Below are 19,228 nucleotides of genomic sequence, written 5' to 3' on the forward strand. Positions count from 1 at the left end.
GCCTCCCCCTCCCTGCCTCCCCTCTCTCATTACAGCTGTTGAGGTATGAGACAACAGAAGCGCGGCCTCAACAATGGAGCCAGAGGCCGATAGCCAATCAGTACGTTCGCTGCAGTGTTCGCCCAGCGACAGCAGGTAGGCCTGAGTGGATGAGATTAACTGTGTGGTCCTTTTTCAAACAGTAACCGAAATTCGGCTTTTTGTGTTTTCAAACTGCAGTACAGTGCATAACATACTCACTCTAATTCATACCAACAGGAAAATCATACATATAGCACACACAGACACACACTTGCACAGATTAACAGATGGAATTTCAAAATAAAAGTACAGGAAACTACAGGAAACTACAAATCAATTACTCAGTTACTTAAATAAATTATATAAGTCAGTCAGCCAGTCAGTCAGTCAGGTAGTTAGCTAGTTAGTTTTTGTTTTTCTTAGCAAAAATGCCCCAATGTGCTGTGCAGCAGCTGACAAACAGTGTTCAAACCCACATAGCTTTATTTCAAGTTCTCATGGAGACAAAGTTTCTGAAGATACCAAATATGTCAAACAGAATTTGGGGGAAATGTGTATTATTACTGCAGCCATACTCTGATTTGAGTATTTCACTCAGTGTAAAAATGTAATGTAAAAAACCTTAGCTACCTGAGGGGAAATATGAGTTGCGATAAGGAAATAAAAATCAGTAAATGTCTGATTTATTATCGAAGACGCTATGATTCAAACTACAGGAGCCCAAAGTTCATATGGGCTGTTAAATCTGCTGCCCAATCTGCTCTGGAAAATAAATCCAGTGGGGAACTAAAAAAGTTGTGTGTTTTACATCTGTTCAGACAGTGAACAGTAAACGAAGTCAGACCTGGGCAGTAAACGGAAAAGAGAAAACAGGCAGAGTAACAGAACCGCTAAAATTGTTTGACTGACAGTTGATCTCTCCCTCCAGAGTGTGTTTTTTAGGAAAATTAATCTCCTCAAAAAATATTCTATTGGTTCTATTTCTCTCTGATATAGTGACAAGTTCAGTTTGCACTTAACATTTCTCTCATTTATAACCATCATTATTATGAATGTGATAATATTTTACGCAGGTTTCTACCATTGAAGTTTATTATTGTTGGTGCAGCAGCATCTGTCCAGCTCTCCTCTTTGAGCCCTGAGGGGGTTTCTCAGCTTCTCAGGTGTTGTGGCGGCACTCCCTCAAATGTGTGTGGTTGGTAGTTTGACACCTGATACCTGACAACAAGCAAACCATGTGTGTATGTGAGTGTCCAATGGCTAGACTCACACAGGCTGAATAAACTAAAACACCAATCAGCTGCACGTGACCCGAAAACCTTTGCCTAGACAACAGTGCCACCTGCTGGCAGCACCACAAATACATATCACTACTATTAAATTACAATACTTTTATTTTTAGCATTAATAACAATAATGACAATAATATGTAGTTCTCGCCTCCAGCTGCCTCAAACTGTTTTACTGTTTGTCTTTTCATCAGTTTGTCATCTCTTTGAATTGCACTAACATGCAGAAAAGTGCTCTCCAAATACAGTTCATGAGAACAGCAGTTTCTCACGCCCTCTTTGGCATGCTGAAAAAAAGTCACATATCCCACCCTACATAAACCAAGTTTTATAAATCATTCACAGCATTTGTTGAATTTAGTAAAAAAAAACATTTCTTTCAGTTTTATTTGATTGAAATAATATTATCAAGAACATGAACTGCATGTTTTCTTTCACCTTTGAATGAACGGCTCATGTGTAACTGAAAAATGCAAGTTAAACATCATCAATTGACTTTTGGCTTTCACGTACTCTCTTGACTGAAATATTTGCTTGATGAGCATCGCCTGTTTTTCAACCCTACCCTGTCAGATATCTGCATGGCTTTTAATATACATGTTTTACTGGCTGAATAATTTTTGCCAACTTAAATCTTGATAGTCTTGTTAGCCTGAAACTAATTTGTCCTTATATGAATCTGATTCATTTAACTTAACTTAAATTCTTTTAATCCATTTCTTTCTTTTCTGTTTTATGCAAATCAATCAAATAGTAATCTATGAGCTGTATCAATAATATCAAAAACGTCCTAATAATACCTGTTATTACAAAAATAACCAGAATGGCCATTAACCTGAAGTCAAACATTGTTCAAAGCCATGTTTAAATCTGCAATATTCCAATTTGATTTCATGGATTTGATGATTTCACACAATGCAAACGAGCAGCTATGAGTTGGAAGAAGCTGATAGGAGAATATAATGTATCCCAGCAGACCACTAGAAGATGATGGTCACTGATGTCCAACTGTAACGCTATTTAAGAGGAAAAATCTTACTGACTTAAACTGACTGTATGTTCGCAGGGCTAGAATGATCCATCAATCAGACCTAACACCGTGTATGAGAAGCATGCACACTCGGCAAACCCCTTCCTAGGTTATTCAAAAAAGTGAAAAATGAGATGAAGGACCACAAAGGAGAACAACCGATCACTGAACCGACTCTCGTCTTGACGCGAAACCTTAAATCTTTCCTCAGCCTCTGATTCACACGACACCTCGATATCACAAAAACTTCAGAGCTCACTTTCTGACAGCTTTAAAAACTGCTACAGACCCGCATCTTCACTTCAAAACTCTCAGACATCATGTGACTCTGATCTTCAACCTCGCCACATCTAATTCCAGGAAACACTATATTTCTTCTTCTTCCTCCTCCTCCTCCCCCTCTTCTGCAGCTCCTGACTCGCCTCAAACACATCCAACATCTCTCCCATTTCCTGTCTTGTGTCAGAAGCCGTCCTTCAGCCTAACAGTTAAGGCAGGTATTGGTAATGCATTAGTGGGCCGCAGACAGGGTGGTGGACACTTGAATGATCTAATTACCAGTCATATTGGATTAGTCTGACTCAGAAAGGGAGAAGAGATGAGACAAGCCTCCTTCAGACCCCCTCAATGTCCTCTTGAATCACAGTTTGAACACTAGCAGCTTCAGGGGGATATTCAAGATTGACTGACCACCTTCTGTGTTTTCTAAGAGAAATGGGGCGAGTGAAGAGGGGGAAAGGGGGAAAGGGGGAAAAGTACCCCAACAGTATAGCCTTTAAACAGTGTATTCACTCCATCAGAGAAATACTTGATGTTGTTTTTGTTATTATACTGTGAAATACAGTACAAACTCTACACTGAGTGGCAGCGCAAACAAAACGAAAGCAAAACAAGCAATTTGATATCATCACCTTGGGCTTAACAAAGTCCTGCTGACCATTTTTCGCAGTTTTCATTCATTTTAAAGACCAAACTGTTCAATTAATTGAGAAAAATGATCAACAGATTGATCAACAATGAGGATAACTGTTAATTGCAGCCCTGTACTGAAAACTAAAAGTCTGAAAATTAAAAACAAATTCACAGATTTATATGTTTAGGTTCACATCAAAAAGTGAAATGTCATGCATCAAAGACATTGCTTACACTCTTATCTATAAGCTTGGTGTATAAAAAATGGCCTACAAACATGTCTGCAGCAGGTTTACCTTAAAACTAAGAGAGGATGGCCTCTAGTGGAGTTTAGATGATTTCTACTAGGCAGCAGCTGAGTTTCTAAAGTACAGATGCAGTTTAAACTGCAGCTGAAGACCAAACAATAAGGTTTAAGAGACCACGTAGCACAGGTTAAAGTTCTTCTTCTTTTATCAATGCCATCAATTACCCTGGTGAGCAGCACTAACTGCTAATTGCTAAAAGGGATAATTACTTCAATCTCTTTTCTTTTGATTACTGTCAAAATGTTAGAATGTATTGACTGCTACAGTTTATATAAATTGTGGTTTAATGGATAATTAACTTTACAAGTGAAAGATCTAAGATTTGGTGTCTGGAATTAAAAAAAACAAACTTTGTGGTCTGCACAGGGATACAGTGAAGAACAGTCATAGTTATAATTTTGTTTTGTATGAATACTAAATACTATAGTCCATAATATTTACAAAAAAACAAATTTAGTAATTAAAATGAAAGTAAATCTCATTTTACATCATTCAAATACTGACATTTATGAAAAACAATTCATAGCATTGATTACTGTATACTCTTTTGAAGAATTAGTTACAGTTACAGCTTTGTTTATGATGGCAAGATGATTAAAATTCAGTGATGTATTATATATTGCTCTGATTTTATGTCTTTGCAAAAAAAAAAAAACTTTTGAAAATGTAAACTTGCAAAATACTGAGATGTAAACAGACAGCTATAGAGAGACATTGGGAGAAGAAACCACTGACCAAAGAAACAGTAACACTCAAAAGCTGAATTTAACTCACGTTATTTTGTTGAAGTCCATTCTTCTTTCATAGAAGTGAAGCATCCGCAACATATAATGTCCAAGAGTTCTTGTTTTTGTGATGGTCATTAATTTTATTTGTTGTTTCTCCTCTCTCCACCTGCTGCTAGCTTAAAACGGTTAGCTAGCTTAATTAGCAAGACCGGAAACAAGCTAACTCTCCCATTTGTGTGATTTAATTACTGTTTTTAACTTTCTATCGTTTGTTGTGAGTCCAGGGTATGGCTAGCTTCCCGTTTCACCTCAGAGTTTCTTTTCCAAACATCCGTTATCCCACATACTCACAGAATCGTTGTTTTTAACCGAATTACAACGTCGGCTTCAACTGTTTTCTTCGGTTCACTTCGGTGAGTGCAATGACACCTTTGACCGCGCACCCAGGGGGCGCTGTTTCACTCGTTTGCGGAAGTTCAGAGAAAGGAAGAAGAAGACACTGGAGGAGGCAGGTGAGAAACCACAAAATAAAAGGTGAAGACTATAAAATTCTATTATTAAAATATGGAGGTAGATTTATCTCAGTATTATTTGTTTGAACAGATTGACAACCAGCGTGTAAATGCGTAAGATACAAAACACTCAACTTCCACAAATACAAATAATACATTTGTTAAACTCACTAAAATATCTCGCAAATATATATTTATCACACAATACATCCGAACAAATAGAGAGAAACTTTAGGAAACAGATCAGGGCGAGAAAACCTTTTCATTAACCTGTTAACTTGATATTTCCTCCTCGCTGTATCAAAGTGGCCCCACTCAGCTACCAATTAACAAGAGCTACCGCACACCCACATACCCACACACACACAAACACACACACACACACACACACACACACACACACACACACACACCATCTCACTCATTCACTCACTCACTCACTCTCAGCTGGTCAGCTCGTAATGAGCACCCCTGAGTGAAAATCACACAAAGTAGCAGTTGTCAAGCCAGTAATAACACACACACACACACACACACACACACACACACACACACACACACACACACACACACCATGCAAATGATCATACAGAGCCACATTAATAATGTATGAGGAGGAAAATATTCTCTCTCCCAGCAGAGAAAGGGTTATTAGTGTTTTTAATTAATTGGTCTTTCTGCAGCCTGAGGAGGTGTTTGAGTGCTCCTGATATATACACAGAGAGAGGAGGAGGAGGAGGAGGAGGAGGAGGAGGAACAAGACCAAGCTGGGAAGGTCAAGTAGAGAAGAAAGAAAGAAAGAAAGAAAGAAAGAAAGAAAGAAAGAAAGAAAGAAAGAAAGAAAAAGAAAGAAAGAAATTGGTTAGGAGCATGGGAGAGAATAAACCAAAGTGGTGGAACATTGAGTTGGTAAAATGAAAGAGGAAGAAAAGGGATAAAAGGGGAAGATCTGATGAAGGGAAAAATGGGAGGAAAATGAAAGGTCTGAGAGAAAGTTAGGGAAAGAAAAGAAATGAGTAAGAGTGCAAGGCAGAGGACAAAGACAGAAAATTTGGAAGAAATAGAGTGATCTTATAATTACTTTTGCAACAATGGATGTAACCTCCTCATCTAAAATAAATCATATTTTTAAGATGAATCTGAGATTAAAGAAGAAAAGGATTATCTAAAGTCAGAGAGAAAAGAAAAGAGGGTGCAGTGTCATCTGTCCACCACTGAACGGCGCTGTCTGACCATCTATGTTCTTTAACTGCAGGGTCGTCCAGGTCAACTGCTCCTCCTCACAAAGACGCAGAGGACTCATCATCCAGAAATAATAGATTTCACTTTTGCTGATACCACCCAGTGAAATTTACAGCAGCTTATACTAAAGGACGAAGTGATTTAACAGAGCTCCCAGCGCTGTGCTCTCACATGTCTGTTAAATATGAAGCTACAGGGACCCGTTTGTTTGATTTAGCACACTTAATCCCTGATAAACATTTTTTCTTTTTTTAATTTGGTCTGTAAAACAACAAAAGACAGAGGTTGATTAAAACATATTAAGATCTTCAGTATAGTATAAAAACACCAATTGGTGTTTTACAGGGAGTTATAAGTCCGACTGTTTCGTGGCAGTGACTTCAGACTGTGGGAGCTGTGAGTGTTGAAGCTTAGAGGAGCTGGTGGGGAGATTTTGCCGCCTTCAGACGAGCTGTTTCTCCCTGTTTTCAGTCTCCTAGCTGTTGAGTTATCGCCGCCTCCCACTTTGAAAACCTCTGCTGTATATAAACCCTGTATGCTCATCACACAGTCTTCAGGACGTCAATCAAAGTCCTCTCATCACTGATGAATGATTAAGCCTGTGCCGTAATTATCCTTTATCATAACTAAAACCACCAATAGATGAATATAAATCCGTCTGATATTGTCTGATATTAGCATAAATAGGCTAATCATTTAAACTATATCATATCCACCCCATGGTTGGGCTTAATGCGTCTATATCTGCAATCAGATTAGAAATATAGAAATATCATTTAGCCTGTGAAGTGAGCTGTTTGTCACTGCTTGCTAATTATCAGACCACAGTGCTATCATTAAAACATAAATATTTAAAAATCTGACACAAAAGCCACTGAGGCTCCTGGAATCTACGTTTCCATAGTAACAAACCATGATGTGTGTTAATATTTGGACTGGGCTGAAAATTTAATTACAGCTCCACATTATCATTAAATAATATCAGTGTAGAATTGACTCCTGGCCCGTCGGAGGGCACTCGGTCAGAAACAGCCGGCGTCTTCACGAGGAAATGAGCGACTCTGTCTCCCATTGTTGTCGTCTCACTGAGGAGAGATTGATTCTCACTGGATTCTGTTCAATACAAAAAACCTTAATGTAGCCTTTCACACTCCCTCCTCCTCCTCCTCCTCCTCCTCCTCCTCGTCTCTCCATCTTCAACATAACACCTTGGTCTCATGTTCCAGGTTAACTCAATTGCACAGAATAATCGGCTCCTCTCTGGCTCCACACATGTGAGACGCCCAGGCCTCTAATCACTGCCATTACATACATATTAAAATAAAACTGATACTAGAGACCATAGTCTGCAACCTGTTATGTTTTACAAATAGTTCTTATCATCACTTTAGTTCAACACTGAATCAAATCACTACATGTAGCATGAAAGGGCAAATAATTATCACCAGTTCTGCAGCTTTAAGGAGCTTTTTGGGATCTTTAAGCTCAGAGTTGAAGAGACTGTGAACAAAAACACATAAGGTGAGAAGTTAACTGCAACTTCCAATGTGCAAAACAAACGTCCAAAATATAAGAGATTCATTTAGGGATGAAAAACAAAATGTAAATCCACTCTAACTAAATCTTTATGCCTCATTCATTCACAATTCTGTCTCTCTCGCTCTCTCACCCTTCTTCTTGTAATCAGCTGATTTCAGGTGTTTTCAGTAACCAATCAGACTTTGCCACGATCTCAACAAGCCAATCACGCTGTCGCTGTCAAACTTTAAAATCTGTCCCCCTCTCCTCTGCTGTCTCTTCTCGTCAGCTGTCGTTTCAGCGCGTCTCGCTACGACTCTCCTCCACCCCATTCACCTCCAGTCTTCACATCCAGGCTGAGCTCATCAGAGTCCACCTCACATCCAGGTCTTCAGCACCGCCACCAGTTTCCTGTACTTCGCACAGCCTCACCCCCTTTTACCAACGTGATGACATGATGATGCGATTGAATCACCAAACACTCTCACATCTCTCACTTTACTCTCCTGTTCTGTCTCATGGAAATAACAGTTTATTCATTGCTTCCTATTGAACTCTCTCCTGACTGAGATATATTTCTATTCGGTCACAGCATTTTCCTCTTATATTCACACGGTGCAGCTTCTGCATGTCCCTGCTGAGATGTTTTTTATAGCAGCATGTTGCCTACCTCTGTCTCCTCTGACCAAGCCAACACATACAGTGAACTGTCATATATCTTCTCCTCTGCACGGGCAGGCTGCCGTCCCTCTGCTGTGCACTTGCAGACTAAAGTAAACCTGCTGAACACGTCTGACAGTTACACAGACCATTAAAAAAACAAGACGCTGCATTGAGTTTGATCAATGCATCGCTGGATTATTTGCAGATATTTGTACTTTTACATCTGACTTCAGTGTGAGAGCAACAAGGAAAACAAACTGCCGTGAGGAAATTAATCATAAATTTGAGAACTAAAGTGTTTTCAGGATCATAATTTTCATTCAGTGACTGAGAAACCAACTGAGGAAAAGCGCAGCTGTTTGTAATTGTATCATGCAGTACACTCGTAGGCATTTGTCACATTTTTCCAACAAGGTTTTTATTTGAGCTCATCTCTTGTCTATATTAATCTGTTTTCCTTTTCTCTTTCCATCCTCGAACACACACACACACACACACACACACACACACACATACACAGGTAAAGTTCTTTGAGTTTTTCAAGTTTCTTCAACACTTTGTTTTGTCATCTTAAACCTGTTGCTGTTGCTCTCAGATTGGAACCAGAATCAGTCCATCTCTACTTTAAATCTTTATCTGAGGAAAACTTTTCAAACAGCTCGTACTCTCTAAAATCCTCATGAGCATAATGAGGAAACAGAGTGTCCTCTCTCTCTCTCTCTCTCTCTCTCTCTCTCTCATGTTGTTAGCATAATAAAACACGTGAGCGGTGACTGGATCTGCACACGACACCACGTGACTGACGAGGTGCCCCCCGCTTCCTCCTCTTCCCCAACGCTGCCAGAGAGCGCGGTGAAGTGGCAGATGAAATATTAATCTTCCTGAATTTATGATGGAGGACAGCAGGTGGGGGGTGGGGGGCGAGGGGAGGGAGAGGCGAGAGAGTGAGAGTGGCTGGTGAATAGAAAGATATCTAACCAAGACATCACGCGAGAGGAAGGGAGGAAGATGGAGGAGAGAGATGGTTCTCCTTCACTAGAAAAAGCTCCATCTTATCAAATCATTTTTGTCCATTTTCATAAAACATGACTAAAATGATCCTAAAATCAATCAATTTAAAATTTTCAACATCAATATCATCAACTTATTTCTAAAAAAAAACTTTGATTTTGTATAAAACTCACATTGAAAACTTTTCTTTGAACAATATTTCCATCATCTCCGTGTCATCTTCTCTCTGTCGGTTTGGAAGCAGCTGTCTCTATAAACTGTGATACCCATGAGCCTCAGCTGTTATTGAGGAGCCAATCAGAAACAGACCAATCATGTGGCAGATTCAGAGCCTGTAAACGCTGGAATTGGGAACAAAGTACAGGCTCGTATAGTTTTTTAAAACTGACCCAGAATCTGACAGTGAGCTAATTTAAACTTTTCTAGGATGTGTAGTTTTTAGCTTTGAGACTTTTAAGCTTGCTGATTGGATGTTTCTCACCAAAATGGCCTTTTGGAATCAAACTGGGGGTGAACTTCTCTTTTTAGGTTTTTATTTATGTCCACATCACTTTTCATCAAAGAAAGGTGCTCGTCTTTTACACTAACGATTCAAGCAGGAGAAATTCATGTGGAACCAAACCTTGAAGACTCGTTCCACTCCACTTATGGACCACAAAGTCCGGTTACAGAAAACACAGGGGGAACACCAAAGAAATCTGAAATTATCACTATAGTTGTAAATGCAGCGTCGTATTGTGACAGAAATGGGGGGAGAATAGTCTGGTGTGAAAACATGTCCATGACTTACATCCTCAGGCAGCTGTTGGAGGAATCTTTGTGGCAACTGCTGAATTGTCTGAATGACCAAGAGTTTTCCTCCACTTTTTATTTAGTTTGTCATTTAAAAATGCAGTACAAAAAAAAAAGTTCAATAACAACTGGAACGGACAGATTTGTTCTTCGGTGGCTTGTGCAGCTGATTTAAATCTCAGCTGCAGAGTCACAGAAAATAATCTGATCATCATTTGTCAGAGCTGAAAGTTTGTTTGTTTTTTCCCAGTAAAGAAATATTCAGAGATGAATTGTTTTACATTTACAAACCTTGAAAAATATTCAGTGATTCTCATGTGGCGAACAGGCAGGGCGGAGTCCCGGTCATGAGGCGAAGCGGAGACAAAGAGACGCGGAGAACAGCACCTGAACCCCATTAATTGTCTCCCACCGTGTAGGTTTCTCTGGGTTTGTGTCAGCGAGAGCAGCAGAGTGGAGAGAGAGGGCACAGGGAGGAAGTGTTTGAATCCAAGTCTTGACAGGACAGAGAGAATATTACAGTGACCAGGGCTAACAAGGGAACACAGGACAGACTCTGTGTCAACTAGTTCTTCTGAAAATAGTCTGTGATGTAAAGACAGTGTCAGATTTGATGACTATGTGTTTCAGTTTAACAGATAAAACAATATGTGACATATGAGCTAACTTAAAGCTGCACTGGTTAAGATTTTGTTAAAAACGATAACATTATATGTAATGTGTCGCTCTTGGTGACAAACCCACAGAGAAATACCACCGACCTTGTAGTTGTCCAGAGTGTTTCAAAGTCTTCTGCCTCAGATTTTTGGTTTTTCCAGCCTGTAAATGTTCCTTTTTCTTTGGTTCAATTTCATTATCCTCGCCGTGGAGGGAAATTGTTTCCAGTGAAAAGGATGTGATTAACCCGCTCTACATTACCTGCTCAGCACCAAACAGCAAACAGACGGTCTTAGCAGCTAGCTCAGAGATGTGTTCGTGTATTTCTGTGTGTGAGGGTGTTGAGAGATGAGAGAGAAATAAATAAAATAGACCAGCACTGAGTGTCTGGCTGGTGGGTCCACAGCCTGTTAGCAATATTTGATTTTTGACCTTGCATTAATACAAAACTTCCCATGAGTCAAACTGAGAGAGAAATGGCTGCGAGCATCAACAGAAATGGGCTTCAGAGACTGTGGCTGTTTTTATTTTGGTTTTTTATGTTTTTACAGTTGATGAGCTTGTCCACAGCCGTGGAGCTGTAAAAAGATTTCTGTAATGTTGTTGCTCATTAGAGTCATTCATACGCAAACACCTACATCTGGCATCTGCCCAGTACAGCCAGAGCTGTGTACTGTTGACCACTGAGCAGATGCACTGCAGCAGTGGGGGGTTAAGCACCTTGCTCAAGGGCACCTTGACTGTAGTTAATGAAGGGGGGAGGAGGTAAACGCTTCTCGTTCCCTTCCTGGACCGCTGCAGTGTGTGTGGGTATTCAGACAGAGAACACACAGTTAACATACTATTTCTCAAACCTGTTTGTTTGGAAGCTGACTGCAAAAACATCTAAACTGTTCTAGTCAAAGTAAATGGAGAAGAACAGTTATCAGTCTGTGACTTTGTTCTGTACATTAACTGAAATGAAGAAGTATGCACATGAGGAATATACACCAGACTGTGCCAGTAACATAGAGCTGTGGTGCAGAAGGGGTCAGACCGAAAGATAAATAAAAAGCCCTAACCCTGAGCTCAGTGTTGTCCAGCAAAAAAGTTCATCTTTGCTTTGGACACAGCCTGATATTTTGCCCTCTGGCAATGCAAATCAAATACGTGCAAGCACAGATACTTGGATCATTACTGACAGTTTTACTGTTTACATTACAAGCACCAAGACAAGAATATTATCTCCAGGGTTACACAAGTAGAAAGTTGTTCTGTATGTCTGGTCGTTTCCCAACCTCATTTTCTCTGTCGAACCAAAAACTGAAAATTCACAGAAACTGGACATTGAGTGTGAGATTTGAATCTATCAGCAGCTAATTCTGTGATACTGAAAGAAAAAAAGGACTTTTCTTTCAGAATGGGTGATCTGACTCTTCCAAAAACATTCGAAACAGTCTCCGTTTATTCTGACAAAAGAAGTCAATAGCAAAATCCTCCGGTCAGTTGTGATCATGCAACTTAGCGCCTTGCAAAGTGATGTCGGCAGCTCTACAGCAGTGAAACTGGATCAGAACCAGCAGAGATTAGAGAGATCTGTGGTGCAAGATCTCGTAAGAGTTTGTTTTCTGAGACGGAGAGAGAGAGAGAGAGAAATCCGTCTGTTTGTTTGAACGATGACAATTTAGTGTCATAATATTCAAAAGATCCGTGGCTTGTGAAAAATGGGTACAATATTTATTTCGGTGACTGTGGGGCGAAATAATCGGTTATTCTGTTGATCTGTTATTATCTGCAGTGGATAATAACAGGTGAAGGATTCAAGATTGATCCAAACAGAGAGGGAGAAAATAAAAAAAAAAGTTTTCACTGTGGTTGATTTTGTATGATGTTGTATGTTGGGAAGAGGAGTGTGTTTGTGGCTAGAACAGACCCCGACCCTGCACCTGCCCCTGTTCAATCAATAAAACAATAAATGTTAAGAATGTAAATCATGCTATAATGCAGGTGCTGCTCTGCCCCCTCCCCCAAACGCCCCCTCGCCGCACACTCCCACTCGCCTTGCCTTCTGGGTCACCAGAAATTCATTTGCTCCGTATCCCTGCCATGTTAATCACCCATTCATCACTTCACACGGTGAAGGCTGGCGTCTGGTGAAAATCAATTCATCACAAAGGAAAAAAAACTGAAAAAGAAGGGCCGTCGCTCTGAAACATGCACTTCTCAGTTTGTAGTTGAGTGCTGTTGTGAGCCTGTGTTTAAAGCGATTGTTGGGCTATGAGCTCGCTTACACGTGGACCATCAGGCTGTCAGAGACGATCATCGGGGACGGTGGCGGATGGGGGCTGGCGTGGTTGTGCGGCTCGGAGGCGGTTTGTGTTTTGTCACATAGTCCTAAAAATGACAGCGTTCATCTAAGCACTCAACACAATGATGCCACAATGCCAGGGAATTCTTTTGCAGCGATTAAAAATTATGTTTTTTGTATTGAAATATAAAAATAAAACAGCCGACTGCATGTATTTCACAGTGCGGCCTTTTAGCTCACACTCCTATCCAGAGTTATAAAAAGCTCTGTTATTGCTGTGAATGGAATAAAGTCATATTTATGGAATGAACCGTGAAGCTAAGGACAATTGAGATTTAACACTGTCCTAATTCCTCGTGTAATGTAGCTGTAACTGGGCAGTCGAACCCCAAACAAATCATGCAGGAAAATCCCAAAACACTTGTCGCCAAAGGGGGTTCAAACATTCCCACAGACATGTAACTATTACCTCATCAGCTGTCCGTTCACATTCGGGACAAACAATGGAGTTCTTATCGAGGCTGTGTGTTGTTCTACCCTGAGCTGATTAAATTAGCGGGGCAGGAGGGGTGAGGCCGCTGGTTTGCCAGCATGGGGGGAGGCTGAACAGGGCCGGACACAAAAGAATTCCTGGTGCCATTCCTCTAATGCCGATGTGGTCATTCCAAGTGGAGGGAGGGCGAGCAGAGGCATCTGGGCTCCGGGCGGAGACAAAAGGGCAGACTGTCGGGGACACCGGGGGCTCATCTGAACCGCGGACATGCTTGTTACCCCTAAAGCTTTTTTTTTTTTTTTTAAAAGGACATGAGCGATGGAAAAGAGAGAGGGAACGATGGGATAAAAGAGACAGAGGAAAGAATAATGGGAGGGGGCGTTCGGGAGGGGGGTCGGGACAGAAGAGACAGATTGGGCAAAGCCAATGAATATTTAAACAACACTAATTCATATTTTTATAATATTTTTAAGGGCTCAACTGATGACTGTTATCAACAGTGCTGCCGGTCTACAAAGCTCTTTAGCCTCTTTTAGCTTGTTTTGGTTTTATGGCTCATTGACTGTACGATTCTCTTATCAAACCTGTTTCCAGCAGCTGTTATCAACAAACAAGCTCTAAAGCTAACAGCTAGCTGCTGAAGAGAGTTACCCACGTAGCAGCAGGAGACGGTGGAGACCAAACAAGAGCCAAAAGCAGATTTTTTTTTTATTTTTATTGGACTTATATTCTTCGTGTTTGCAAGGAGGACTTCATAACATGCTGGATTGTTGGGGGTTTTCAGAACTGGGTAAATTGAGGAAGGATGTGGGGATGTGTTGGGGACAAGATTTGTTTGAAAGAAGAAAAATGGAGGTTAAGTGATAAAAGTGGATTTTTTTCGGAAGCAGAAGTCAAACCTCTGTGGGCCGGGCCAAACAACTGAGGCAAAGGTTCTGCTCAATATATAGGCTAAAAGAAAAAGAAAAAAGATATCTTCGGACATTTAATTGTCTCTTCGTGAAGTTTTATAATTTGAAATTTGTTGGAAATGTGAAATGACAGTTTAGTCGTATGTTGTGACACACGATACATTATCTCATGTTATTCAGTATTAATTTCTTACGAGAATTAAGGTAAGTTGGATGAATCACGAATACTAATCTTCTACTATTGCTACTCTTGTCCAGATCACAGCAAGAAAAGCCAGGCTTCATCACTGGTTTCACTTTAAAACTCATGGATGGGGATAACTTCTGCGTCCGAGAAAAACAGGTGAAAGTGTTGGAGTGAAGAGGCAGCGACGTCAGACAGACGAGAGGAGAGCAGAACCGAACAGCACCTCAGTCCTCTAACAGCCTGTTGAATATAAACATGAACTTTATAAAACACACACACCCTGATGAACATCCAGACACGCACATGCTGACACACACACGACAGCGAACTCTGGAGGGGGGTGCGAGACACAACAGCTGTCCTTTTTAAGAGGAATCACAATGGAGGAGCTCTGCAGGGGCCGGAGGGTGTGTGTGTGTGTGTGTGTGTGTGTGTGTGTGTGTGTGTGTGTGTGTGTGTATTGGGTTGATGACAGCACCTGCCTCTCCTCCCTCCTTCCCTCCCTCCCCCACTATCCTCACCCACAGGACATGACTGAGAGATGAAGGCGAGAGGCGAGGAGGGCGAAGGCGTGCGTGCCTCCAGTCGGCAGTCGTCTATTCAGCCCATTCAGCTGCCTCATCTGCATACTGTTTGACTTGCTGCTTCTAATTTGGGCGCCTTCCCCTTTGAAGGCAGATGTATGTAAACAATGTCTCTTTTCATCTCGACGAGGATTAGAAGATGACGGATTCTAGGTCATTAACCCCCAGAGGACCGACGACTAACAAAGGCAAACCTTCTGCAGGTTCAAAACACGGCCGCATAATCACCGCCAACCGTTGAAGCTGGGCGTCCGGAGTGTGTAGAAATATGTGAGGCAGAAAGTACCGAGGCTAATGAACAAGGTTTGACTGATTACTCATTTCAGAGGGTCGATACCAGGGATGCTGCTGTGTAATAGGTTCGGGTTTTTGTTTTATTTTCTGCTTTTAAAGGGAGAGTTCGGGTGTTTTGAAGTGGGGTTGTGTGAGGTAGTCGTATATAGCTGGTATTCCTACTCCCTCGCACACGCGCACTGTGTTACGCCACAGCCGCAGGTCAGCTGAGCGAATCAGAAAGCGGGATAATACAGTGCACTCCGTAGGTGCGCTTGTGCATAGGAATGAGTTCAGCAGTTGAGAAAATGTCGTACCAAAGGAAAGTGCTGTTTTCACGGGAAGATAAACCGCAGATAATATTCTACATGAAGCGAGCATTTAATCAGATATTGGATTATTGCGGTGGGCGCTTTGTGCCTTTATTTTTGATAGTACAGTGAGAGAGAGAAAGGAAAGTCAGGGAGAGAGAGAGAGTGGATGACGTGCGGCAAAGAGCCGTGGGTCAGATTCGACCCGAGGACTAAGTCCACGTGGTACACGCTCTACCAGGTGGGCGTTTTTAAAAGTCTCTCTGGTGTCCTTGTGCACAGCAAAACATTGCTCTAACTCTCTGCTGGTGCACCAACAGGATCCTAATGCAACTTGGACCTGACTCAGGCTTGCAAAAGAATTATTGTTTTGCTAATAGTATTGATATATTACCAAACTGAAAAGTCAGAAAATTTCATTTAATGCCATTTTATGATCAATTACATGCAGTTATTTGTTTAAAAACAAACTTTATTTATGGTGAAAAGTTATAAACATCAGAGAGAGGCTGAAAATCAGCTGACTCTTACAAATGAATGATTTATAACAATGCATACATGAGTGTTTTCAACACAATTAAACATTAATGAGTCAAACAAAACTGTTATGCTTATAGTTGTATGTGTTGTTGCCTTGTGGCGAACCCACGGGATCAGAGTTCATAGTTCATCCATGAGTACAGCAACATACACACACACACACACACACACACACACACATACACATATATATATATATATATATATGTGATACGGCGAGATACACATATATATGTATATATGTGTATTTTGCCCCATCACTAGTACTATGACCCTGCGTGTCCCCCGCAGCGATGCTCTGCATATTCATAGCAACACGTGTACGTGGGTTTTTCTGATGTAGTATTTATGAGTACTCTTCTGTGTGAGATGAGTACCTCTTCAAACATGTGTGTGTGAGAGAGAGAGAGAGAGAGAGAGAGACTGAGAGAGAATGGAAATATGCATACATATGTACAAAATACTGTATGTTATATGTGCATGCATGTAGGTGTAGAGAGAGAATATGTGAAATGTTTCATTGCAAAATACTATATGTTCATATCTTTACTTGAGAAAAATCTAATACATTTTAGTTCGTTTGAGGAAATTGAACATTATAAAAATGAAATGGCAAAAAAGAAAGAGAGCGTGCATGTTCAATTAGCCAACTAGTAAATGAGGTTCTAAAATAAATGAGCCAAACAATTAAAACAAAAGCGTTGAACCCTCAGTCAAAGTTCTGTTGAGGCCCGGTGACCCAAACAGGAAGCAAAGGAACCCGAAGCCACCGCAGCTTTATGGGGTGGTCACCTTTTGTGTGAGTGTGTGTGGGTGAGGTTAGTTGGGGTGACTCGGGGCGAAAGTGTGTGTGCGTGTTTGTAGGGGTGTGTGATGGGGTCAGGGGGTGACACACACGAATACAAACACACACACTCACCAGACAGACATCTGCAGCCTGAACTGAGGTCACATGCGTGTGTGTGTATGTGTGCACGTGGATGCACAAGGACACGTGCATGAGCAGGAGGGTGTGTGGGTGCATAAAACACACTGTGAGAGAGAAAGAGAGTGTGTGTGTGTGTGTGTGTGTGTGTGTGTGTGTGGTGTGGGTTTATACCAAGTGTGCTGTCATGAGTTAGCCCTGAGGGGGCATCTCCTGAATTATGAGCCACTGTGAGAAGCAAAGCAGTGCACTTACACCCAGTTCCCATACACACACACACACACACACACACAGGAGTATCCCAGATCCACCCAACATGCTAAAATAGGTCTGAATCTCTAGTTGCCATGGCGGCAGATGAAAAGTCTGACGCCTCCACTGAGTGTGTGCTGGCAGGTCAGACCCTGGGCTGAATACTAACGCTGACACAGCTCACAACTTTTCAGTCAAACTTTATCTGTGCAGCAGGTTTCGTACAAAAGGGTCTGCACTGTGATCTTCTCCACAACACACACACACACACACAAAGAGAAAACCCCAGAAACATTAAGACAGAAATGATCCTGTTTGATCAGGCGTTAAAGCTGCAACACACAAAAGAAAAAAGCCAGAGAACACAACAGCACATGACGAACACCTGCTCTTCTCATGAAACACACTGACCTGGGGAATCCCACCGAGGGCTGTCATCCCTGATTTGGTTTCACAGGTTAAAAGAGAATGAGTGAGAACAAAGAGAGGGCAGGTTAAAGAAGGCCTCTGTGCTTTTGATACAGCTCAGGCCTGGACCACAAAGCCATGAGCTTCACAACACAAGAACACTGAGCTCTAAGCTCCGCTGACAACAAAACAAGAGAGGAGGTAACAAAAGCTGCACAGGTTTCTAAAACCCTTGTGCTCCTCCTGGCTTGGCACTGTCACTCCATGAATCCAGGGATCAGACTACACAACATTTGTGTCTTTCCAGATGGTCACTGTGTCAGATCAGGTAATCCTGGTCCTGCCATCACTTTGGCCTGGAGACATGTTGGATTACATGTTGAACCCGGACTAATTTGTAGACCTGCATGAGGTGCAAACGTGATTGGGCCAACCTGATAACCAGACGAGAACGACAGTATTTTTAAAAATGTATATCCAGTGCAGACGTTGGGTTAAAACAATAAACTTTCATGCTTAATGTTCGCTCTGCTGGATCAGACCATTCTGAGGTGGATATATTCTAGTGCGAGAAAAATGAGCATCAGGAGAATTTGACACCTCAGAAGTCTCACAGTGTTTTCCATAAGTTTCCATATGTCTTGTTTTCACAGCACAGATGAACATGTTTCCAAGAGCAAACAGCGAAAAATCTATGTAACGCCTCTTAAGTTCAAATGGATCCAGAGAAAAGTAACTGAACCACACTCTTTTTTTAAGCTGAACTCTGGCAGTAAGCAACAAGCTCTGCAACCATCACAGGTTTTGGTAGAGCCAGAGTGTGACCACAGAGGCCAGAAAAACAACAGCTGACAGTCGAGTTTGCCGTTTGGGGCACAGACTGTAAATAAAGACAGACGTAGCCTCTGTGATGTCACTTACAGGTTTCTGAATGAGCTGCTTCGCTGACCCATCTTGGCAGCGCCTGACTTCCTGCTATTCCAAAAATGGGCAGAGGGGAGGGGCATGTGTGGAAGTTTGTTGCAAGCATACACCTGTCACTCACCTGTCACTCAAAGCAGCCACGCCCTCAATTATACATTAATACGTTAAGCTTTAATAAAATTTGTACAAATTAAAATTATATAAAAATTCACCCCATGCACAGTTGCCAAGAAGAAGGAAATTAGCTACAGAGACCAAAACTGTTTTTTTGTACCGGGCTGTAAAACATGTTTATTTCTGCTGTGAAGTTGGACATTATAACGGGAGTCTGTGGGGACTGACTGAGTTTCTGGCACGTCAGCGTTAGCTTCATTCTTCAGCCCAACAGTTGAGGCTTGTTTTGGGAAGATGCCAATTAGTCAAAAGTCAGACAAATATTATAAAGTATTG

This window comes from Seriola lalandi, unplaced genomic scaffold (genome assembly GCF_002814215.2).
Source record: "Seriola lalandi dorsalis isolate HSWRI2012SDOR001 ecotype SW California unplaced genomic scaffold, Sedor1 jcf7180002054497, whole genome shotgun sequence".
NCBI classification, from domain to species: Eukaryota; Metazoa; Chordata; class Actinopteri; order Carangiformes; family Carangidae; genus Seriola; species Seriola lalandi.